The 26800-nt window shown below is 37.9% G+C and overlaps 1 protein-coding gene across 8 annotated transcripts in view; it reads left to right on the plus strand.

Moving 5' to 3' along the window:
* The window catches only part of RAD51B (RAD51 paralog B), a 736621-nt gene that overhangs the window by 61228 nt on the left and 648593 nt on the right, over positions 1 to 26800 (plus strand). The gene's annotated exons all lie outside the window — the stretch shown is intronic.

Raw genomic sequence — 26800 nt, forward strand, 5'->3', positions numbered from 1 at the left:
TCAATTCTCAAGTGAGAACAGGGATGCAGAGAAATGAGGTGTTTTATCTAAGACTGCTCAAGAAGTATTTGCAGAATTGAATACTATCACTTATATCTTCTCTCCTGGATTATTATTACAGTGTCTTAATTGTTCTGTTGCTTTTCCACCCAAGTACCTATTACTGCTGCATAATATCCCAGAGTATATCTCTGATCACATCCTCTGCTCTGAAGAATTGCATGGCACCATATTTTTTTTATAGAATAAGCTACTAGACTATCATCACTGTGAGGGTAGAGAACTTCTCTGTTTTGTTCACACTTGTATCCTTTGCGTCTCGAATTGGGGTACATGACACAGAATAATTGCTCTAATTGGTATATGTTGAATAATTCATTCTAAGTTCCTGATCTGATATTCAAAGTTTGCTTCCACATGGTTCTAGCTTACTTCTCCTGCCTTTTCTCTTTGGTTCTGGCTGCTGGTCTGTCCCTGGTCACCTTATGTTTATTCCAGCTGTGGATGTCCTTCATCTCTCCTTTCTAAACTTTACTCTTCTTTGTTGTCTGAGCTCTCACGTTTTCTCTTTTTCCTGAGAGTTTTGTACCACTTGATTTTTAAGTACCAGTTAATTCTACACGCAGGTTTTAATCTCCATCAGTTCTGTCTTCTTTGTAGTATACATGGTCTTGACTTCTAAATTGGAACTTTAATCATTTATTGCTTTGCAGTATTATTTAAATTTTTGTGTGTCCATGTCTGGGCTCCTTAGTTATATTAGGAAGCTTCCTGAAAACAGAGCTATATTATAGGTATACTCCAGAGCTGCCTATATAGAATAGTATCCCTGTTGATTAGTGTCCTATGTATATTTTTAGAATGATTGTATCACTTTTTCTAGTCATGCAATTTATGAAATGCATATTTAATTGTCTACTTCATGTCTTACAATACTTAAAGGGAAAACCTTCTAACATTCATTATAAAAAGTGAAAAGATACTTGGAAACTAAACTTTGATGTCTTTTGCCAACCCCTTTCCTTCTTTAAAATTGATTTGCTCATGATTTGCTAGTTCTGTACCTTTAATATGATGGAAGAACTTCTGTCAGACATCATTGATCAAGATTTTATACAAAGAGTTGTGATCATCAAAGTGGGAATTTAACATTAGTGCTCTGATACATTATTACTATAATGCCTTGTTTGGAAGCTTAACAATATCGGATAATGCTCTATTTTAAGATTTTTAACTTATCAGAGGAAAGCATTGTAGATAAATTGGATCTTGAGTTTCACGGAATCAACAAACAGCTCACTGTTTAATTAAATTCAGATGAAGACTTTGAAATACAGTCTCGGCTCTATGAGAGGTTGGTCAGAGCATACTATCTTGTGTTTTTCAAAGACAAAAATTATTTCTTTGGTTCATACTGTTGTATGTTCTTTGTCTTTCTTCAGTATATCTGTTGAGTTAATTACACTTATCTTCCAAGTGCATACATATTGACATGTTGTTAGTGTTTTAGTTTTACACTTTTTAAAAAGTGTTTAAAATCTTCATATTTTAAAAAAAATTTTGTATTTTTTTGAGCTTAATTCTTTGACATTGTAAATTTTGATTTCTTTCTGGAAGCTTCCAGTTTTATAATTTCTGTTTTCCATCAGTTTATTAAGTCAAATAAATTTATTTCTCAGATAACTTATAATTTTAATAGAGTTTGAAGTCCTAGGCAAAGTTTTGCCTTAAAACAGAAAACAATTTTAATCATGGCAGTTAGAATTTTTTCCTTTATTGAGTACAAGAATTAAAGTAGGCGTTTAATTAACTGTCCAAGATTTAAGAAAAGTTTCCAAATACTTGAGTCTGTGTAAACATGTAACAGCTGTAGTTTAAAGGTTTTATTTCCCTTCCAATACAATTAAAATAATTTATAATAGAGACTATTGAAAGTTAGATGTTTCTTATTTGAGCAGTTTTTCCTTCCCCCTTTTTAATCTTTTGTTTATCCTTGATATTGAAATATTTCAATTTCACATTTTCCTATTTGTTTCGATTCTCTTAATGTGGATTCGTCTCTGCTGGGAAATGTCTTATTAAAAGTAAGACATTAAGGAATTCTCTGATGGTCCAGTGGTTATGACTCAGCGTTCTTACTGCTGGGGCCCTAGGTTTGATCCCTGGTTGGGGAACTATTATTAATAAGATCTCACAAGCAGCATGGCATGGCCAAAAATGAAGTAAAACATTAAATTAGTTGATGGCTCTTTAATTCTTAAGACTGTTTTGATTGTTACGGGAGAGAAAAATGTATGTGGATAGAAAGAGAACAAGGGCTCCTTACCACTAGTGGTTTGAAAAACTTAAGCGGCTTCTAAAATTAAATTTTGATCATAGATGTTTGGGTTTTGAAATCCCTTTTAAGATCAAGGACCCCTTATTTAGTATTTCAGAGTTTGTGTTAATTGTTTTACTGGCAGAAGTAAGTAGTTGTTGACTTTGTAGTTTGTCATCTTGAAAGACTGTTAATTATAAATAGCTGGACCTTACTGAGCACTTAAGTTTTTGTTCGAGGTATTGTAATGAGTACATTTTAAACATTTTTCATCTAATACTTTAAATAATTTTATGAAGCAGGTTATATTACTCTTGTTTTATAGTTGAACAAATTGAGTCTTGTAAGCATTAAAGATTTTAACTTTCCCAGAATCACATGGCTCGTGAGCGAAAGGGGTAGAATTTGAACTCAGATCTGTTTGATTCCAATACACATATTTTTTATTCACAGTGGAGCACATTGTTTCTTAAAGCACTAGTCAAAATTATTCTGCTCCCTCACTTAAAAAAAAAAGAAGAAAGTTTTATTTATTTATTTTTGGCTGTACTGGGTCTTCATTGCTTTGCATGGGTTTTCTCTAGTTGCAGTGAGCAGAGGCTACTCTTCCTTGTGGTACTCAAGCTTCTCATTGCCGCAGTTTTCTCTTGTAGAGCACAGGCTCTAGGCGTGCAGGCTTCAGCAGTTGCAGCACATGGGCTCGGTAGTTGTGGTGTACAGGCTCTAGGCACTCGGGCTTCAGTAGTTGTGGCACGTGGGCTCAGTAATTGCCGCTCATGGGCTCCAGAGCATGACCTCAGTAGTTACAGCAGTACGGGCTTAGTTGCTCTGCAGCATGTGGAATCTTCCCTGACCAGGGGTTGAGCCCGTCAGTGTCCCCTGCTTTGGCAGGCGAATTCTTATCCACGGCACCACGAGGGAAGTCCCCTTAAAAGCTGTTCAGTACTCAGAATTCTTTCTTCCAAAGCTTTTTCAGTGGAAGATTTCACACTTCACTTAATGCTTTGATTGTTGTTTGGAAGTGTAATGGTAGATGTGCTTCTATGTTAGCTGTATTGGTATTTCAAGTAAGAGAAATATTTGAACAGTTACAGCTTGGTTGCTTTTCCACCTGCATATAAATCATACTTGTATGTTAAGGGTATAATTAATCCCTTTTATCTGCTAGTGAATGTGCAGACTTGTTGGGTTTCTATATTTTCCAGCTAGAATTGGCGAATCTTAGCCTAAATCCTGTGTTAGGTATGCTATCTTAGGAAAATAATTTCTAGACACTTGTACTTTAGACCTCTCTTAGGGAACATCTGAAGTACAGACAACCTCCTAAGATTTTGCTCTGAGGTTTAATGAAGACTTAATACGTGCTGTGACTGTACGGGAGATATTTCAGTTTCATGGCATTGCCAGATGTATCTGGTAAAATTGGGTGTTCGTGATTTAATTAAAAGTTCCTAGGAACTTACAACTTAAGGTAGTTTTTATAAGCATTGGTACTCAAAGGATCTTTAATATATATATTTGAGGGAGGGACAGTTTTGACTTGAACTGAAATAAAGCCATGTTTGTAGTTATGATGACCAAGGTGCCATATTTTAAAGAAATACTGAAAATGTTATAATGTGAAGCTTTTTTTTTAATGCTCCTAGTTTAAAGTTATTGCAGTTGGTTTCATTTCCTAGACTATATTGCAGTGAATCTCTCTTTTGTTCTTCTTTATGATCTTTAGCTTAGTTTACCGGGTTGTCCAATGACATGAGATTGGTTTGCTCTGCTGCTGCTGCTGCTGCTGCTAAGTTGCTTCAGTCGTGTCCAACTCCGTGTGACCCCATGGACTGCAGCCTACCAGGCTTCTCCGTCCATGGGATTCTCCAGGCAAGAACACTGCAGTGGGTTGCCATTTCCTTCTCCAGTTTGGGAAAGTGAAAAGTGAAAGTGAAGTCGCTCAGTCGTGTCTGACTTTTAGCGACCCCATGGACTGCAGCCAACCAGGCTCCTCCATCCATGGGATTTTCCAGGCCAGGGCACTGGAGTGGGTTGCCATTTCCTTCATGGTTTGCTCTAGAGCCTTAGAAATGACACTTCAGTGTTCAACAGTAGACCTCTCCTTTCACATTTCTTACCCCATCTTTGGGAGTCAATCATGTTTTGAAGAGTAAACATTTTATACAAACAGGATGATGTAGTAGAAAGTACCCCAGAATTTCAAGTCTGAAGATACGAGTGTAAGTACCAAGTATATTTCAACCAACTGTGTGATTATGGTCCAATCAGTTCTCCTTCCGGAGCCTCAGTATCCTCGTCTATAGAAAGGGCATATAAATTCCTTCTCATAAGCCTTAATGTTATTGTTACTCATAATAGTAATATTATTACTAATACAAACTATAACTAGTAGATGAATAATAGTATTCATATTATTAGTAATATTTATTGCTAATACAGATTGCTAAATTACTTTTATAGAGATTTTTACAGTTAACAAACCACTTTCATATGTAGTAATTTTTAAAGAAGATCTATCTATCTATGAAAGGACTAAATTCTAAAGTACTGTGTGGGTATTAATTGATATTTGCATAACCAACTGAAGTGGCTGTTTTCAGTTTTAGTCATTTGAATGATAAACCAGAGTTTTTAAAATTCAGATAACACATTTCTGTTTAGCTAAAATAGAAGTTTTAGAATGTTTTCTGATTAGTGTTAAGATTGATTTTAAGTTAAATTTCAATAACATCTGATTTCTATATTACTATTATTATTTGGATTTCCCTGGTGGCTCAGACAGTAAAGCATCTGCTATTTAAAGAAATAGAGATAGATGATCAGTAAAATTATGAGTGATCAGGAGTACTTGTGAACTAGTGTCATTTCTAGAAAATACAACAAGATTCCCGTTGCACTAACAGTAAGTTTATCATTTACTGCTAAATCACTGTGATTATTTAAAAATAAACAGTTAGCCCTTTGTATTTACAAAGTACCCTGCAATTGTTAATTAGCCTGCACCAGTGTTTATAAAGGGCTGGACTAGTGCCTGTACTGGTCAGCTTTGTGCAGGATTTCCAGACACCATTCTGATGACTCAGTCTAACTCTGGGATCAGTTGATATTTGTCTGTATACTGCAGGGCATTATCAAAGCTTATTTCATCTTTCAGTTGCACCATCATTTTCTCAGAAAAAAGCTGAAGAAAAAATTATTAAATCTTTTCTGTGCATTTGTTTCAGAACCTCACAGTTTCTGGGACCTAGAAGTTCTTACTAAGTATGATATAAATATTTCCCTTCAGAATTTAAATAGCTAATAGTTTTAAGGTAGTTACCATTTAAGGCATTTTGTAATGAAATAATCTTTGCCTTCAAGACTCATATTTTACTAGTGGATGTAAGACATATATGTGAGAAAAGATCAATGTGATATAAGGTAGTAGGTAATGAGTGTTAACCAAGTGGTTGTGGCAGATACTGTTAGTTGCCTATCTAGTCCTCATTTCCATCTCCCATTGTTAATAGACCCCGATTAAGGTGGCAGTGTCCTCACCTTACTTAGTGTTAGTGTCAGTCACTCAGTCGTGTCTGACTCTTTGTGACCCCATGGACTGTAGCCCACCAGCTTCCTCTGTCCGTAGGATTTTCCAGGCAAGAACACTGGAGTGGGCTGCCATTTCCTTCTTCAGGGCACCTTAGTTAAGTTCATGGCCATCATGTTCCCTCATTTCCCAGGTTCTTTGCAGGTGAAGGTGGTCACGTGAGTTAGTTCTGGCCAATCATAGCAGTTTTAATTCTCGATTGTGCTTAATAAACTCTTCCAGAATGTAGTGACTTAAAACAACTTAAAACTTCTAGCTGTAGCTAGAAGACTCCAAGACTGGAGGCTGGAATTGTATGAAAAGGCCCCTTTGTACTGTTTGACGGTTAATGCTTACGTCTGCTGGGGACCCAGCTAGAACATTCACACGTGGTCTCAGCGTGGTTTCTGGGCTCTAAGAGTTTCCCAAAAGAGAGAGCCCCAGATGGAAGCTGTATTCTTTTTATGATGTTGCCTCAGAAGTCACATAGCATCACTTCTGCTGTACTCTGTTGGTCAAAAAGTCCCCCTTCCCAGATTCAAAGGGAGAAAATATGACCTCTCAGTTGAAGAAGTACCTATCACATTGTAAAAAGATCATGTGGGCTGGGGTGAGTTTGTTGGTGTGGCTATCTTTGAAAAATAAAGTTTGCCACAACCTATTGAGGGGAAGCTTATAAGAAAGCTTTTATAATACTTTCCAGATAAAAGAGAAGTGATATTTCTGCATGGTTCTTTGTTACTTGTCCCTTTTTCCTGCCTTAAAGGAGCAGCAACCATCTTGTGCTTATGATGTGACAAACCAGTATTCTAAGGATGTTAACATCATTGGATGTCAACCCTGGACTATCTGCTTTCAGACTTTTTCTTCAGTCAGTTCAGTTGCTCAGTCATATACGACTCTTTGCGACCCCATGGACTGCAGCATGCCAGGCTTCCCTGTCCATCACCAACTCCCGAGCTTGCTCAAACTCATGTCCATCGAGTTGGTGATACCATCCAGCCATCTCATCCTCTGTTGTCCCCTTTTCCTCCTGCCTTCAATCTTTACCAGCATCAGGGTCTTTTCCAATGTGAGGCAAATAATTGCCTATTTATTTAAAATTGCTGTAGAGAGGTTTCCATTTTTTTTTGTTGTAATTTATTTATTTGGCTATGCCAGGTCTTAGTTGCGGCATGCAAACTCTTAGTTGTGGCGTGTGGGATCTAGTTTCCTGACCAGGGATCAAACCCAGGCCCCTGCATTGGGAGCACAGAGGCTTAGCCACTGGACTGCCAGGAAAGTCCCTAGGTTTTCATGATCTTGAAATCTCCTCGTTGTCAATACTGAGTGTGCATAGAGATCACCTGGAGAGCTTGTTAGGGCTGACTTAAAGGGAGACATGGATCTTGGGCTAGATAAGTACGATTTGGACAGATAGAATTAGGGAAGCAATTCAAGTATTACAGGTGGAATGAGCAAATACATCAAAGCCAAAAAAGTTAAGTTTTTTTTTTTGAACTTCTATAATCAGCTTACTTTGAGTTTTTATTGAGGGTTGGAAATTAGTTAAAGGGGAGGGAACAACTATATTAAGGAGGTCCATGGAGGCCAGAAAGACATTTCTTTTTTATTTTGTAAGTAGTTAGATGCCCAGAACTTGTCAAAGGCTTGTACTGTTTGACCATTGTTTGTCATTCCCCACCCCTCCAGTTCCTGCTAACCACCATTCTACTTTGTTTCCTTGTTTTTTTTTTTTTTTTAAGATTCCATGTATAAGTGAAACCAGACAGTATTTGTCTTTCTGTATCTGCCTTGTTTTACTTAGCATGTCCTCCAGGTTCATCCATGTTGTCGCATATGGCAGAAATTCCCTCTTTCTTATAACTGAATAATACTCGTTCATTGGTTGACACTTAAGTTGTTTCTATATCTTTTTTTGGCTATTGTGAATAATAATACCCTTTAACTTTTATATTTCACTAGATTTGTGTAGTGCCAGATTTATGTAGTGACTCGAATTAGGTACCAATTAGACTTCAAGTTACTGACCCATATCTGAAGATAGCCTTGTATAGTATATATGTAATAATTTATATTGTGCATTGTAGGTCCGATTTTGAATTAATAGTTCTTCCTTTATGTCAGTGTTGAATACAAGATAGAATCCTTTATAAAACAGTGAGCCTAACCTGTAAAATGATCACATTCCTTTAGCTTTAGTAGTTTAAAAAACTGTCTCGTCTGTTAGTATGTTATGACTGAGATGTTTGCCAAGTTTTTCTTAGGAGCAACTGTTGTGCAAGCTATGAGCCTATATAGTTGACTCTGGCCTGTGCTTTCTGTTATTAGCAAATAGTGTTTCTTCCAGGGAATGTTACGTTTCCTGAGTCTAGAAGTTCTGTGAGGTAGAGCAACACTGAAGGTCAAATCACACAAACCACATTTTTGGTATTGCTTCCAGAGACCTCTTACGCAGTTTCTGTGACTGATTTTTGTTTAATCTAAATAGTAGATGTTTGACATTTGTGACATATGTGACTGTCTTTTTTAGATAGTTTTCTCCACAAGTTGTTGCTCTGTATTGTTAGAGGGAAGTGTTTTGTTTGTTTGTTTTTTAAAAACAGTTTTTTGAGCTATAGTATACATACCATATAATTCACCCTAGGAGGAAATCTTGCTTCCATGGAAAGACTAATAGATTCGAAACAAAGCCCACATTTCTTTATTCATTTATTCCTACATATATCCCATATTATGAATTTATTTCCTACTTTACTGCTAGGCTACTATATATCCTGTTGCCATTATTATTATTATTATTATTATGCATCTTACTTTATACATTTTGAAATAAAAAGCTTCCATGTCATTTTAGATTGATGAGTATTTTGAAATTATTTTTATAGTTATACTCTAATATGAATTCTAATAGATGAAAGAGCTTTGCAAGCCATCTTACCAAAGACAGTAAAGATTTTAAAGATGTCCCAGTATAATGAGATTTCTAACAGCTGGAAAAGTTGATGCAGTGAATTCAGAACCAAATGATTGCATTGAAACATTAATGGGATGAGGGAAGAAAATATTTTTCTTGGATGTTATTTATAGTCTACAAAGCATCCGTTCTTCTTTCTTCTTTCCTAATGGACCCATGCTTTTTCTCCAGGATTCCCCTGAAAGTGAAAAAGAAAGTGAAAGTGAAGTCTCTCAGTCATGTCTGACTGTGAGCTCATGGACTGTAGCCTACCAGGCTCCTCCATCCATGGATTTTCCAGACAAGAGTACTGGAGTGGGTTGCCATTTCCTTCTCCAAGGGATCTTCCCAACCCAGGGATCGAACCCAGGTCTCCCACATTGCAGGCAGACACTTTACTATCTGAGCCACCAGGGAAGCCCTGGGATTCCTCTACTCCCATGTAACCAGTGAGCATCAGGAAAGCTGATTTCCACCCTCAGTTCAAGGGTGGGCCTGGTTGATCCAGGGTTACTTGCTGCTTGATGGTTCAGGTGTGAACAGATGACCTAATCCTGGCAAATAGGAAAGTGTTTTAAGTTTTGGGGCTAGTATTCCTTGCTCTTATAAGAGATCCATGGGAAGCCACTCTGTATCTTCTGTGGGAAATAATCAAGGAAATCATGTATTAATAGCTCTGATTACTATTGTCATCCACACTGTACCCAAAAAGGTGGAGCCAACCTTAGGATGAAGTGACATTTTGGATGGTATCTCAGAGAGATAGACGAGCTATGGGTTCTTGATCACATTGTTGAACAGTCTTATCTCTGGGTTTCCAGAAGTATTAATACATATATTTCTTTGTGGTTTAAGTCGCTGGTATGGAAATGGTGGTCTGTGAACTGATAGCATTAGCATCACCTCTGAGCTTGTTTGAACAAAGAAATTTCAGGGCCTACTGTAGTCCTGCTGAATCAGAATCTCCATTTTAATAGGCTGTCCGGATGATTCATGTACACACAAAAACTGAAGAAGTGTTATTTTAACCCACTTTGAAATGAGTTTTTGTTTACTTAACAAATGAAAGCATCCTACTATGATATTCTAGAGTTTTTTCTCTAAGAAATTACAACCTGTTCCAAGCATGCCATTTAGAAATAATGGAGTTGGGGATAGGCACTATTTCTGGTTGTTATAGAAACAGCATTTATTGGGTCATGGTACAGAGTTTAAAAAATTCTCATCACACTTTGACTGATGTATGGTTTTTTTGGTTGTTTTTAATAGTTATTTTTAGATGAAACCTAAAACTGTAGTCCTTACTACTTGTGGTCAAAAAGACCCTAATGTTATTTTTGGAAAGTTGGGAGATGTGAGCTTAGCTGTGCTGGCTGAAAGCCAGCTTTGAGAGCTGCATTTTACCTTACCTAGGACCACCCCTTCCCATTCTCTCCTCATTCCCATTCCTATTTCAGCTCGTTTTGTACTGCTCTACTGTTCCAGAACTATTAACCCATTAACGTCTGGGGAGTACGTCTTGCAAACGTCTGCCTTTTAGACCAGATGTGTGTTTCAGTTACATGAATGGAGAAAAAAATTTTCTCCGCCTGCTGTAAATTATAAATTATCTGTCTGTATGAAGGTTAAAGATAGCATGAGTAAATTAAGTCCACTGTCTATCTGGGAATTTTATTTGAGAATTTTTTTCTTCTACATTTGTGCAGAATTAGATGCAGCATTCCAAAGAAGCAACTCAGATTATTAAATTATACTTCTTTGTCCATTTTTCTAGAGGCCTTAATGAGCCTCTGTCAGGATAAATTGGATAATTCAGTTCACAAATTAGATGATCATTTCTGTAATTAATTGAGGATGAATGGTATCTGGTGTGCTGTACTGTGAGAATTGCCAAAGGTCTGTGTTCAGTCAGAAAGGTCTTAGCTCTGAAAGGAGTACTTTTAATGGAAATGCCAGTATGCCAATTGATTTTATTATTGCTATTTGCTGAGTTTTTACTGTGTGTTAGGCATTATGCTAGTTACTATGAGCATTTATCTCTGATCCTTACAGTTACTCTAAAAGTAAATGATCATTTTATTTCCATTTTAGACATGATAAAATTGGGGCTAGAGAGATTCATTAACTCCCAAGATCATATATATGTTAGAGCCTATGACTGGTATGGAGAAGGCAATGGCACCCCACTCCAGTACTCTTGCCTGGGAAATCCCATGGATGGAGGAGCCTGGTAGGCTGCAATCCATGGGGTTGCTAAGAATCAGACACGACTGAGCGACTTCACTTTCACTTTCCACTTTCATGCATTGGAGAAGGAAATGGCAACCCACTCCAGTGTTCTTGCCTGGAGAATCCCAGGGACGGCGGAGCCTGGTGGGCTGCCGTCTACGGGGTCACACAGAGTCAGACACGACTGAAGTGACTTAGCAATAGCAATAGCAATGACTGGTATACCCAAGCTCATTCAGGCCCTCAAGGAGTTTTAATTTCTACTTAATGGGAGTCTAACATGCAAACAGTACAGTGTAATACAATGAAAGATAAAGTAAAATTTTAAAATAAAATAAAATCTAAAGATAGAATACAAATAACATTTAATGAGAGAGTAGAGGAAGAGGGAATTAATTCTAGTCCAGAAGATCAGGAGAAAAATAATTCATCTTCCTTCCCATTTCTCTAGTTCCTTAATAGGCTTCACATGACTTCTCTTGTTCTCTTAATGTTATTAGTAATCAAGACTCAGAACCTTTGCTATTTTGATTTTCTTCATATTCTTAACATTTCGTCAATCTGTAAAGTCTTTTAGTAGAGTTTCTGGCAGTCTCCTACTGTTCATTCCCACTTCTATTATCCTAGTTTTATCTATCGCTGTACCGTCTAGCCAGTAGTTGTTAACCTCTGTTGCGCCTAGGATTCAGCTAATGGTGCTTTGTCAATGTACAAATAGATTTGATTCATTAATTTGAGGTCACAGGTGATTCTGATGCACATTACAGTTGAGAACCACTTGACTAAGACAGGGGGTCCTCAAAATTTGATCTAGGCCTCCCGGGGTTAGGAGGCATTCCCTGGGAATCTTTCAGGGGTGTGCACAGTCTATAACTGTTTTCATAATTGTACTAAGATGTTATTTGCCTTTTTCACTGTCCTGACTTTTCACTGTTGGTGAAAAAGCACGAAGAGTAAATTTGTAGTGCTTTACTCAAATTAAGGCAGTGGTGCCAAACTATGTTAGTAATCATTGTATTCTGTACTGTCACACCCTTGTGGAAAAAAATCTAGTTTTGCTTAAGAATGTCTTTCATGAATCAGTTAGTATTGTTCATTTCATTAAATCTTGCCCCTTGAGTACATGTTTATTATGACTCTATTTGACTGCACATTGTGCATTCTGATGTACAGTGGTTGTCTCAAGGACTGGCACTTTTGCAGTTGTTTGAATTGCGCTAAACTTTTTTTTTTTTCATGGAACACCATTAAAAAAAATACTGATAGACTGAGGTTATTTAAGATTTTGATATTGGGCAGAAGTTTTCCCCAAATGAGCAAAAAGAATTTTACCATTGCTTGTGATAAAGTTTAAGCTTTCAAGCAAAAATGAAAATGTGAAAAAAACTTCCCAGTACTTGAAGACTTTTCGGATGAAATCGATGGTGTTTGAAATGTGTTGCTATTAGAAAGATAGCCAGTGTATTCCACATGACCAATGCATGATATTATAAAATCATTCAAAGTGCAAAGTAGAACAATGGATTTTAATGTAACAGAGCCTCAAGAGTTCACTGATAATAGTTCAAGTAGCAAAGCAACTGTCCATTTCTCTACCTCCTCTTCAACATTTGTTATTTGTGTTCTTTATGATGATAGTCATCTGGCAGGTGAGGTGATATCTCATTGTACTTTTGTCTTTAAAAAACGACCATTTGTTGAGTTTTGATGTACTGTCAAGGAAGACTATCTATAGTTACCCATAAAAGCTACTGAAACACTTCTTTTTCCAGCTACATATCTGAGGCCAGATTATCTTCAGATACCTCAACCAAAACTGTACATGATAAGACTGCAGAAGTAGATGTGAGAATCTAGCCATCTTTGATTGTGATTTACAGACATATAAAACAGTGCCATTCTTCTCACAATTTTTTTTGGAAAATACATTTATTGTTCATAAAAATGTGTTAAAGTGCAATGAGGTTTTTTTTTTTTTTTTTTCCATTTCTGTCTTAAATGAGCAAACTCAAGGAGATAGTGAAGGACAGGGAAGCCTGGCATGCTGCAGTTCACGGGGTCACAAAAAGTCAGACACAACTTAGCGACTGAATACAAACTACAACAAAATAAATGAGTAGAAAAGTACTTAAGCACTTAATTTTTATTTCTAATATGGTAGATATCAATATCTAACATGGTCAGTCAGTTCAGTTGTTCAGTTGTCTGACTCTTTGCGACCCCGTGGACTGCAGGCCGTGAGGCTTCCCTGTCCATCACCAACTCTCGGAGCTTGCTCAAGCTCATGTCCATCGAGTTGGTGATGCCATCCAACCGTCTCATCCTCTGTCATCCCCTTCCCCTCCTGCCTTCAGTCTTTCCCAGCATCAGGATCTTTTCCAGTGAGTCAGCTCTTTGCATCAGGTGGCCAAAGTATTGGAGCTTCAGCTTCAGCATCAGTCCTTCCAATGCATATTCAGGACTGATTTTCTTTAGGATTGATTGGTTGGATCTCCTTGCAGTCCAAGGGACTCTCAAGAGTCTTCTCCAATACCATAGCTCAGAAGCGTCAATTCTTTGGCACTCAGCTCTCTTTATGATCTAACTCTAACATCCATACATGACTACTGGAAAAACAATAGCTTTGACTATATGGACCTTTGTCGGCAAAGTAATGTCTCTGCTTTTCAATACGCTGTCTAGGTTGGTCATAGCTTTTCTTTCAAGGAGCAAGTGTCTTTTAATTTCATGGCTGCAATCACCATCTGCAGTGATGGAGCCCAAGATGATAAAGTCTGTAACTGTTTCCATTGTTTCCCCCATCTGTTTGCCATGAAGTGATGAGACCAGATCCCATGATCTTAGTTTTTTGAATGTTGAGCTTTAAGCCAGCTGTTTTACTCTCCTCTTTGACTTTCAACAAGAGGCTCTTTAATTCCTCTTCACTTTTTGCCATAAGTGTGGTGTCACCTGCATATCTGAGGTTATTGATATTTCTCCCGGAAGTCTTGATTCCAGCTTGTGCTTCATCCAGCCTGGCGTTTCGCATGATATACTCTGCATGTAAGTTAAATAAGCAGGGTGACAGTATATAGCCTTGATGTACTCCTTTCCCAATTTGGAACCAGTCTGTTGTTCCATGTCTGGTTCAACATATGAAAAAACCCTTTGGGAACTGCAGTCATTTTTAAAGAGTGTTAAGGGGCCTGTAAGTGAGTTGAATGTTCCCCCAAAAGATATATTCATGTCATAATCCGTGATCCTTTATTTGGAGACAGGATCTTGGCAGATGTATTTAAGTTAAAATGAGGTCATGGTGGATTACCACAGGCCCTAAATCTAATTACTGGTGTCTTTATAAGAGCAGGAAGGAGGAGATTTGAATATAGAGATGCAGAGGAGATGTATAGAGAAGAATGCCCTGTGAAGACAGAGGCAGAGATTGGAGTGATGTAGCTATAAGCCAAGGAACACCGGAGATTACCAGAAGCACCAAGGCTAGCAAGTGGCAAAGAAGGTTTCTCCCTCAGAACCTTCAAAGGGAGTGTGGCCCTGCCGGTACCTTGATTTCAGACTTCTAGCCTCCAGAATTGTGACAGAATACCTCTCTCTGTGTTAAGCCACTCATCTGTGGTACTTTTGTTACGATAGCCTAGAAAACTAATACAGGATCTTGAAACCAAAAAAGTTTAAGAATCTCTGACCTAGGTTACCCACCTATCTTTTCTTCCAGATTTTGTCTTGTCAGTACATACTGCTCACCACTGCTAGCTTACTTATCCTAAAACAAATATTATGCTTCCCTTTCTAAGAAAATGTCACTGATTTTTAAAATTATGTTGCAAATATAGTTCAAACTCTAAGTTTGCATTCAAAGTCATCTATAATCTGGCCCTAACCTACTTTTCCAATTTTGTGTATCACATTTTCCTAAGATACGATTTTCTAATATACTATATACCCTTTGGAATATTCACTTGAGTGTACATTTAAGCATGTATTCTCTTGTTCATTCATTTATTCAACAGAAACAAATACCTGTTCTGAGTTTTTATTCTAATAGTGTGTTGTCTAGTATGGTAAGCAGTAGCTCCAGGTGTCTATTCATTTGAAATTAAATACATAAAACTGAAAATTCACTTCTTTGGTCTCAGTGGCTGCATGTGACTGGTGACTGCTATATTGATCAGCACAGATATAGAACATATCCACTCTGTAGAAAGTTCTTTTAGATAGTTCTATTCTTATAAATAATCTCTTCACCTTGGCCCCATATCACCTTGCATTTTCCTTTGTTTTCAGCACTCCTGATATGGTCTTTCCAGAACTGGCTCTCTATCACACACCCCACACCTTTCCTCCAATTCCCTGGCATACTTTCCTCCCTGTTATTTATCAAAATCAACTTTTGATTCTGACTCAAATGATTCTTTTAAGATGACTCGAGCTGGATAGAATCCCTTGTTTCTATTACTGTAACACTAATTTTATTCTGTGATATATTTGCCTTGACCTGCATTTGCACCTGGCATGTAAGATGAACAGTTATGGTGTCTTTCCTACTAAGCTCATTGAAGGTAGGAACCTTGTCTTAGAGACTGGGGTATACTAATCATCATACTAGAAATAGAAGAAAAGAAAAAGAAACCCACCAGATAAATCAAATGTTTAGTGAATATGTTAATTTTAAAATCTTAATTTCTATTGAAAAATCCTCTCAGGCATATCTGTAAGGTGGTTACGATGCCTTGTTTTTGTTGTTGTTCAGTGGCTCAGTCGTGTCCGACTCTTTGCGACCCCATGGACTGCAGCACGCCAGGCTTCCCTGTCCTTCACCGTCTCCTGGAGCTTGCTCAAACTCAGGTCTATCGAGTCGGTGATGCCATCCAACCATCTCATCCTCTGTCATCCCCTTCTCCTCCTGCCTTCAATCTTGCCCAGCTTCAGGATCTTTTCCAGTGAGTCAGCTCTTCCCATCAGGTGGCCAAAGTATTGGAGCTTCAGCATCAGTCCTTCCAATGAATATTCAAGATTGATTTCCTTTAGGATTGACTGGTTTGATATCCTTGCAGTCTGGGAGACTCTCAAGAGTCTTCTCCAAAACCATAGTTAGGAATAAGAATTACACTGCTTCAGTATTTTGTTGTTTGTTTTTTGTCTCCTGTTTCAGAACCAATCGAATTGCCAGGTAGGTATGTCTTCTTGGATGTCTCATAAGCTCTTCAGATTCTTTGTATCTAAAACTGAACTTCAAATGCATTAGTAGCTCCTACTGGCCACAGAGAAGATTTGAGTCTCAAAAACAAAGCAGAACAAAAACCCCTACACAATTGATTGAAACATATTTAACATAAAATGATCTATATCATAATGACAAAAGGAGAATTACCCAACACCTCACTGAGACCACTGAAGAAACTAGGGCACTAATTCTAGTCTGAAAATTGGCCATTTAAAGGAAGAAATTCAGCATTTAATTAATTCACACTTAATACTAATTAAGATTTGTATAGCTAATCCTCTGGATTAGCTTATACTTCAGGAAGGTCAAGTAGCCCTTTACAGAAGAATTCCAGCTAATAAGTATGGAAAAAAAAATGATAGAAATAGAAGCTCATCATTTTGTGACTCCCCCCACACTCCCTGGGAAATAGATGGGGAAACAGTGGAAACAGTGTCAGACTTTATTTTTTGGGGCTCCAAAATCACTGCAGATGGTGACTGCAGCCATGAAATTAAAAGACGCTTACTCCTCGGAAGGAAAGTTATGACCAACCTAGATAGCATATTCAAAAGCAGAGACATTACTTTGCCAACAAAGGTTCGTCTAGTCAAGGCTATGGTTTTTCCTGTGGTCACGTATGGATGTGAGAGTTGGACTGTGAAGAAGGCTGAGCGCTGAAAAATTGATGCTTTTGAAGTGTGGTGTTGGAGAAGACTCTTGAGAGTCCCTTGGACTGCAAGGAGATCCAACCAGTCCATTCTGAAGGAGACCAGCCCTGGGATTTCTTTGGAAGGAATGATGCTAAAGCTGAAACTCCAGTACTTTGGCCACCTCATGCAAAAAGTTGACTCATTGGAAAAGACTCTGATGCTGGGAGGGATTGGGGGCAGGAGGAGAAGGGGACGACAGAGGATGAGATGGCTGGATGGCATCACTGACTCGATGGATGTGAGTCTGGGTGAACTCCGGGAGTTGGTGATGGACAGGGAGGCCTGGCGTGCTGCGATTCATGGGGTTGCAAAGAGTCGGACTCGACTGAGCGACTGAACTGAACTGAACTGAAACCATAATCATTGACGGATGAGGTTTGACTGAAAGGTTAAGTATGATTGATTATGTGTGTTTTGTTCCTTTATGTATATTTGATGCCTCTTTACCTAAATATGCATGTCTTTTTACTAAAGTGAAAGTGAAAGTGAAGTCGCTCAGTCATGTCTGACTCTTTGCAACCCCATGGACTGTAGCCTACCAGGCTCCTCAGTCCATGAGATTTTCCAGGCAAGAGTACTGGAGTGGGTTTCCATTTCCTTCTCCAGGGGATCTTCCCGACCTAGGGATCGAACCTGGGTCTCCCGCATTGTAGGCAGACGCTTTACTGTCTGAGCCACCACTAAGTATGCACCTAAATAGTAAAATCTCCTTCAGTCTGAGTTTTCATATGATTAGATGTGAGAAATACTCTTTCTGGGAGGGGATATATGTATACCTTTGGCTGATTCATGCTGAGATTTGACAGAAAACAGCAAAATTCTGTAAAGCAATTATCCTTCAATAAAAAATAAATTAATTAAAGAAAAAAAAGAAATGCTCTTTCTGACAAGAATACCACAGAAGTGATGTGTATTCTGTGTATCACAACAGAAGGTAAATGATATTGATTTGTCCCATTGCTTTTGGTATTAACTTCAATCACCTTGTTTAGGAAATATCTTTCAGGTTTCCTACTATAAAGTTACTATTGTCCCCTTTGAAATTTAAGCGTCTTATGAGGGGTTAGCTTTGAAACTGTAAATATGTTCTGTTCCCCCTCAAGCTTTCACTGTTTTAACATCCACTGTTGCTTCTTGCCTGAATCGGTTACCACTATGATGGCTGTCAAATGGTGATTTTCTAATATTATCATTTTATTTATATTTGTTAATGGGATTTCTACTGGAAGGAGCAAGTTTTCTTTTCTGTTTGTTTATCTGTTTGTTTTTATAAGCATGAATTTATGGATTTTAAAAAATTCAGTTGTCTGTAAACCATTACTATTATTATGAGAAAAGGTGAACATCTTTTCTTAGGTTTAAAGGCCATTTTTATATCTTTTTGTGTAAATTATTGATTTTTTTGCACATATTTATTTGGCGTTTTTGGACTTTTTTCCTTTAATTTTAAGATTTTTAAAATTTTGTTAGTGATTATTAGCCCTTTATCTGTGACATATTTTACATATACTTACATATTTTACATATACTTTTTCCATTTGTTTTCTTTTGACTTTTGCACATTTTTTGCCATGCATAAGTTTTTTATTCTTATGTAGTCAAACATATTTTCTTTCAAATGTATCTAGAATTTAAGTCATGGTTAGAAAGCCTTTTCCTATACTGAGGTTAGAGGGGAAGCCACTTGTATTTTCTTGAAGTGTGTACACATAGGTGATCTTCATTGCAGATTCTGTATTTGTACTAAAATGTATTTGTAACCCCAGGTCAATACTCGTGGTGCTCTTGTAGTCATGTACAGATATTTGCAAACTGGCACAAATCCGAGTCAGCCAGTGATCATGGGCCCAGCTGAGTTCGTACAAGGCGATGCTCTGCCTTCTTTCAGCACTCGCATTGTAAACAGTGTCCTTTTCATATTTTTGTGCTTTTTGTTGGTGATTTTACTGTTTGACCCCAAAGTATGGTGCTGAATTTGTGTCTACAGAACTTCAGTTCTTAAGCACATAAATACTGTGATGTCCGTTAGGGAGAAAATAAGTGTATTAGATAAGCTTCATTTAGGTATGAGTTACAGTGCTGTGGTGGTGTGTTCAATGTTTATGACTCAACAACATACATTGAATAAGGTGTCTCTGAACAAAAACACATAAAATAAGTTATGTGTTGATCAGTTGATGAAATTATTATCAGAGGCTTGCAGGAACCTGACCCTTTGTTTGCCCTAGGAATAATCATTCAGTATTTGTGAATTCAATGTTTGCAGAAACTTTGTAGAACATTGCCATGAATGCCATGAATACCAAGAATCGACTCTCGTTTCATTTTTTACTTTTTAATCTCTGATCTTTTGGGATTTGTGTAAATAATTTGTTGTAGGGATCTAGTTTTATCTTTTTCCAAATGGCTAAACAGTTGTTCCATCATTTTTCTTTCTTCCTTTCTTTCTCTCTCTTTTTCTTTCTTTCTTTCTAAAATTTACCTTAGTTGTAGTGATTTGAGATACCATTTTTATTATTACTAAGTTTCTATATGTATTTGGCTCTGATTTCAGAGTCTCTTTCATAGTCTATTTGTGTGCTGATACCTCATGTTTTAATTATAGATATTTTGTTTTATGTTCTAATTTTGGTAGGGATAGTTCCCTCTCACCGGAGAAGGCAATGGCACCCTACTCCAGCACTCTTGCCTGGAAAATCCCATGGACGGAGGAGCCTGGTAGGCTGCAGTCCATGGAGTCGCGAAGAGTCGGACACGACTGAGCGACTTCCCTTTCACTTTTCGCTTTCCTGCATTGGAGAAGGAAATGGCAACCCACTCCAGTGTTCTTGCCTGGAGAATCCCAAGGACGGTAGAGCCTGGTGGGCTGCCGTCTATGAGGTCGCACAGAGTCGGACACGACTGAACGACTTAGCAGCAGCAGCAGTTCCCTCTCATAGCTTTTCTTTTTTAGTGTTTTCCTGGATATCTTTACTTGTTTATTTTTCCAAGTTGTCTAGCTTCCCAAAAAAGATTGTTAGTATTTTTATTAGCATTGTATTAAATTTAGAAGTTAATTCAAGGAGAACTTAAAATTTTATGATGTTTAGTTATCCTGTCCAAGAACACCAGATATGTTTTCATTTGTTCAAGTCTATTTTTGTGCCTGTCAAGTGTCTTAAAGTTTCTGTCATATAAGTTTTGCACATTTCTTGTTAATTTGTTTGTAAGCATTTTATCTTATTTGTTGTTACATTAAGGAAAATTTTCTTGTCCACCATATCCTTTAACTATTTAGTATGCTTTCATATGAAGGCTATTGTTTTTTATATTTTAATTTTATATCTTGCTACCTTATTAAATTCTTTTATTATTTTAATTAGTTTATCTTATTGATTTACTAAGATTTTCCATGTTCCCTTCTACGTCATTTGAAAATAGTTGTTTAATTTTTTTTTTTTTTCCAATTTATAAGCTTCTTGCCCATTTCATTGGCTAATACTTTCAGTCCAGTGTTGAATAGTAGTGGAGATAGTGGACATCCTTGCCTTGCATTTGATCATGCATCTCTAGTGTTTATTAAGTAAGATGTTGGCTTTAGGACTGAGATATGTATTATTTTATCAAGTTAATGAATAATGCTTTTATTTTGATATAGTAAGACTGCTAGAATTTCTAACAGTGCTGGGAAGATCTAAGTAGAGAGAGGAAATGAAGTTGAAATGGACAAAAGAAGGAAGTAAGTGAGAAAGCAAAAGGCTTTGGAATGATCAGTAAAACTGCTCAATGGGAAAGAGAATGCTGTTTTTAATAACAACACATCTCACTGTTCACTTGGTTAATTAATCAAAGACTGAATGTCTGCACATTAAGATAGTAGAAATAATTCTAGAAATATTATTATCACTCTGCCTCTATTATATTCTTGGATTTTGCTGGTAGCTTGAGTAAATAAAATACTTATATGACTGTAACCCTGAAAATGGAGCTTTGCCTTGTTTTTGAACTTCCAGTTTTTCCAGATCGCTCCATAAGGCAATCATAAATGTTTATCGAGTGCCTTATATTAGAATATATATATATTTATATATATGCACACACACATATATTTACATTGTGCACACACATACACATTGTCTAGCTTCAAGTGAGATTTAATCCAAAGGCTCAAATGATTTTATCAGAACTCAGTCTTCTTTCTCTTGATCTTTCTGTTCTACTTTTGTTAGTGTTACCCTCATCCTCAGGGTCTGCTTTTGGCAGAAGAAATTTAGATTTATGTCTTCACCTCTTTGTAGCTCCTGTACAAGTCCTTGGAGTTCACTCTGGCTGGACTACCCCCATCATATGCCCACAGTGGCAGCAGGGTTTGTGGTTCCTGCCGGACCCCAATGGCACATTCCACTCCTCATGGGGATGCAGTTTCCTCCCCAAAAAACATGGTCTGAGAGACTGGAGGGGTAGTTTTCCAAAAGAAATGGGGTGTATTTATTGTAGTAGAAGAAGGGAGGGTTAGGTGCCAGTCAGGCAAAAAAGCAGCAGCTGTTTGCTGCAATAACTGAGTAAAGTTTATTCGATGGACTCGAGTTTAGTAGTGAATGAAAAAGTTGCAGTAATTTGGAGAAAGGGAATATGCCTGAATGAATTCTTTGGACATAGACTCCTCACTGCTTGCTTCCTTCCTTCCTTTGGCAATAGCTTACTGTTTTTCCTCCAGAACTGATTCCTCTAGCTTTATTGGATTCTTTCACCCTTGCTGGAGGGAAATGATATCAGGTAAGTAGTGAATGTGAAGATAAGCATCACGGTTCTGTTTTTCTGCAGCTTTAGTCCTTTCTCCCAGATCTGCTGCCAGAGATGAATAGAAGGCCTCCTCCCAGCTTTCTTCTTGACTCTAGGGGATGAAATGTGTCATTCTTACATAACACAGAATATTTATCATATGGCATACTTGACCGCAGTATTGGTTCATTTTTTTAGTGTCATCTAAAGTAACAATACGTATAAGTCTCTATCTTTCCTTTCTAGGGCTGCCAATACAAAAAAGTAATATTTCCTTTTGGAGCCTGAGGCTTGTTTTCCTCTTATTTATGGAGAATATGCAATTTAGATATTTGAATAGGAATAGCGGAAGCAGCCAAAAGCTTTTCAATAGTCCAGTTAAAATACAGAATAGCATGTGTTTAAAGTAAATCTTTGGAATACAGATCGGAAAATCCTGGATACAGTCATATCGTATGTACCGCAAAGGCATGCCTTGCTAATAAGTACAAGTGGGAGAAAGCACTACATATCCTACAAGGGGTCAGAGATTCCTACTAAGATGTTTCTCTGGCAGCCTTGTTCCCATCTAGGTAGCTGAAGGACTAAAGGAATTTTCCAGTCTTGCTTAATCTTCTGGCTTTTATTGAGTTAAATGCCATCACCTCTGCAGCCTCACATATTTGCATAAACACTCTCCTTCAGAATTTAAACAAAGAGTTATATATTCTCCTTTGTTAGAAATGTAAGAAAAAAACTTGCAAAGCCTGGAAGTCTGTGGAGGATTCACCTCATTTTAATCATAGACATGGACAGGGGGCAGTCTAACTTAAACATGTGGACTTTGGCACCAGGCCAGCATGGATTTTAACCCGGTTTTTCATGTTTTGGATGTGTATCCTTAGACCAGTTGATCGTCGTAGGCCTCACTTCTCTTAAATATGAAAGTTATTCATTTATTCATCCGACATGTTTGTTATTAACTACTCTTCCAATTAATGCATCAATAAACAAAACAATAGAGGTCTCTTCCTTTCTGTGGCTTATGTTCTAATGGTGGGGAGAAGCAAGAAAGAGAAATTAGGTGTTCAAAAATCATAATTGCTGTAAGAAAGGAAAGAGAAGAGCAAGATCATGGAGAAATGGATTAGGAAGAGAGTGGGTGCAGAAGTAGGGTAATCAGGATTGGCGTCACTGAGAAGGTGATGTTTGAAGTTTTCAGTGAAGTTTTAAAAGACGCTCTCTGCCTTGAGAACAGATTGTCGGGGGTTAAAAAAATAGAATTGTTAGGAGGCTTTCATTGTAATGTCGGTGAGAGTTGATGGTGACACAGTAGTAACACTGAAGATGGTGAGAATGGCTGAATTCTGTATACATTTTGTAGGCTCAGCCAACAGAATTTTCTGATGGTTAAGCTATGTTGTGTGAGACAAGAAGAGGAACCAAGGCTTTTGACCTGAAGAACTGGATGGAGGAATTGTTAGGTGACAAGAGGAAGACTGTGGGTAGGGTGAGTTTTAGGGAAAAGATCAGGAGTTCAGTTCTGTATATATATATATTGAGTTTGAGATGTCTGTTGGGCATCCACATAGGCATAAGAACATATATGCACAGGTTGCTTGTGGTGATTCAGTATGGTGAATATAAGTCACTTAGCACAGTGCCTGACATAATTATCTGTATGAGATCAGAGAATATATTGCTACATGAAACAAGAATCAGTTCAGTTCGGTCACTCAGTTATGTCCGAATCTTTGTGATCCCATGAACCGCAGCACGCCAGGCCTCCCTGTCCATCACCAACTCCTGGAGTTTACCCAAACTCATGTCCATTGAGTCAATAATGCCATCCAACCATCTCATCCTCTGTCGTCTCCTTCTCCTGCCTTCAATCTTTCCTAGCATCAGGGTTTTTTTCAAATGAGTCAGCTCTTCGCATCAGGTGGCCAAAGTATTGGAGTTTCAGCCTCAACATCAGTCCTTCCAGTGAACACCCAGGACTCATCTCCTTTAGGACGGATGGTTGGATCTCCTTGCAGTCCAAGGGACTCTCAAGAGTCTTCTCCAACACCACAGTTCAAAAGCATCAATTCTTCGGCGCTCAGCCTTCTTCACAGTCCAACTCTCACATCCATACGTGACCACAGGAAAAACCATAGCCTTGACTAGACAGACCTTTGTTGGCAAAGTAATGTCTCTGCTTTTTAATATGTTGTCTAGGTTGGTCATAACTTTCCTTCCATGGAGTAAGCGTCTTTTAATTTCATGGCTGCAGTCACCATCTGCAGTGATTTTGGAGCCCCCCAAAATAAAGTCAGCCACTGTTTCCACTGTTTCCCCATCTATTTGCCATGAAGTGATGGGACTGGATGCCATGATCTTAGTTTTCTGAATGTTGAGCTTTAAGCCAACTTTTTCCACTCTCCTCTTTCACTTTCATCAAGAGGCTTTTTAGTTCCTCTTCACTTTCTGCCATAAGGGTGGTGTCATCTGCATATCTGAGGTTATTGATATTTCTCCAGGCAGTCTTGATTCCAGCTTGTGCTTCTTCCAGCCCAGCATTTCTCATGATGTACTCTGCATATAAGTTAAATAAGCAGGGTGACAATATACGGCCTTGACGTACTTGTTTTCCTATTTGGAACCAGTCTGTTGTTCCATGTCCAGTTCTAACTGTTGCTTCCTGACCTGAATACAGGTTTCTCAAGAGGCAGATCAGGTAGTCTGGTATTCCCATCTCTTTCAGAATTTTCCACAGTTTGCTGTGATCCACACCATCAAAGGCTTTGGCATAGTCAAGAAAGCAGAAATAGATGTTTTTCTGGAACTCTCTTGCTTTTTAGATGATCCAGCAGATGTTGGCAATTTGATCTCTGGTTCCTCTGCCTTTTCTAAAACCAGCTTGAACATCTGGAAGTTCATGGTTTGCATATTGCTGAAGCCTGGCTTGGAGAATTTTGAGCATTACTTTACTAACGTGTGAGATGAGTGCAACTGTGTGATAGTTTGAGCATTCTTTGGCATTGCCTTTCTTTGGGACACTGCTGAGTTTTCCAAATTTGCTGACATATTGAGTGCAGCACTTTCACAGCATCATCTTTTAGGATTTGAAATAGCTCAACTGGAATTCCATCACCTCCACTAGCTTTGTTTGTAGTGATGCTTCCTAAGGCCCACTTGACTTCACATTCCAGGATGTCTGGCTCTAGGTGAGTGATCACACCATCGTGATTATCTGGGTCGTGAAGATCTTTTTTGTACAGTTCTTTTTTTTTTTTTTTAATTTTATTTTATTTTTAAACTTTACATAATTGTATTAGTTTTGCCAAATATCAAAATGAATCCACCACAGGTATACATGTGTTCCCCATCCTGAACCCTCCTCCCTCCTCCCTCCCCATACCATCCCTCTGGGTCATCCCAGTGCACTAGCCCCAAGCATCCAGTATTGTGCATTGAACCTGGACTGGCAACTCGTTTCATACATGATATTTTACATGTTTCAATGTCATTCTCCCAAATCTTCCCACCCTCTCCCTCTCCCACAGAGTCCATAAGACTGTTTTATACATCAGTGTCTCTTTTGCTGTCTCGTACACCGGGTTATTGTTACCATCTTTCTAAATTCCATGTATATGCGTTAGTATACTGTATTGATGTTTTTCCTTCTGGCTTACTTCACTCTGTATAATAGGCTCCAGTTTCATCCACCTCATTAGAACTGATTCAAATGTATTCTTTTTAATGGCTGAGTAATACTCCATTGTATATAGGTACCACAGCTTTCTTATCCATTCATCTGCTGATGGACATCTAGGTTGCTTCCATGTCCTGGCTATTATAAACAGTGCTGCGATGATCATTGGGGTACACGTGTCTCTTTCCCTTCTGGTTTCCTCAGTGTGTATGCCCAGCAGTGGGATCGCTGGATCATAAGGCAGTTCTATTTCCAGTTTTTTAAGGAATCTCCACACTGTTCTCCATAGTGGCTGTACTAGTTTGCATTCCCACCAACAGTGTAAGAGGGTTCCCTTTTCTCCACACCCTCTCCAGCATTTACTATTTGTAGACTTTTGGATCGCAGCCATTCTGACTGGTGTGAAATGGTACCTCATAGTGGTTTTGATTTGCATTTCTCTGATAATGAGTGATGTTGAGCATCTTTTCATGTGTTTGTTAGCCATCTGTATGTCTTCTTTGGAGAAATGTCTATTTAGTTCTTTGGCCCATTTTTTGATTGGGTCGTTTATTTTTCTGGAATTGAGCTGTAGGAGTTGCTTGTATATTTTTGAGATTAGTTGTTTGTCAGTTGCTTCATTTGCTATTATTTTCTCCCATTCTGAAGGCTGTCTTTTCACCTTGCTAATAGTTTCCTTTGATGTGCAGAAGCTTTTAAGGTTAATTAGGTCCCATTTGTTTATTTTTGATTTTATTTCCAATATTCTGGGAGGTGGGTCATAGAGGATCCTGCTGTGATGTATGTCAGAGAGTGTTTTGCCTATGTTCTCCTCTAGGAGTTTTATAGTTTCTGGTCTTACATTGAGATCTTTAATCAATTTTGAGTTTATTTTTGTGTATGGTGTTAGAAAGTGGTCTAGTTTCATTCTTTTACAAGTGGTTGACCAGATTTCCCAGCACCACTTGTTAAAGAGATTGTCTTTAATCCATTGTATGTTCTGGCCTCCTTTGTCAAAGATAAGGTGTCCATATGTGCGTGGATTTATCTCTGGGCTTTCTATTTTATTCCATTGATCAATATTTCTGTCTTTGCGCCAGTACCATACTGTCTTGATAACTGTGGCTTTGTAGTAGAGCCTGAAGTCAGGTAGGTTGATTCCTCCAGTTCCATTCTTCTTTCTCAAGATCGCTTTGGCTATTCAAGGTTTTTTGTATTTCCATACCAATTGTGAAATTATTTGTTCTAGCACTGTGAAGAATACTGTTGGTAGCTTGATAGGGATTGCGTTGAATCTATAAATTGCTTTGGGTAGTATACTCATTTTCACTATATTGATTCTTCCAATCCATGAACATGGTATATTTCTCCATCTATTAGTGTCCTCTTTGATTTCTTTCA

Source organism: Bos taurus, chromosome 10, assembly GCF_002263795.3.
Source record: "Bos taurus isolate L1 Dominette 01449 registration number 42190680 breed Hereford chromosome 10, ARS-UCD2.0, whole genome shotgun sequence".
Classification (NCBI taxonomy): Eukaryota; Metazoa; Chordata; class Mammalia; order Artiodactyla; family Bovidae; genus Bos; species Bos taurus.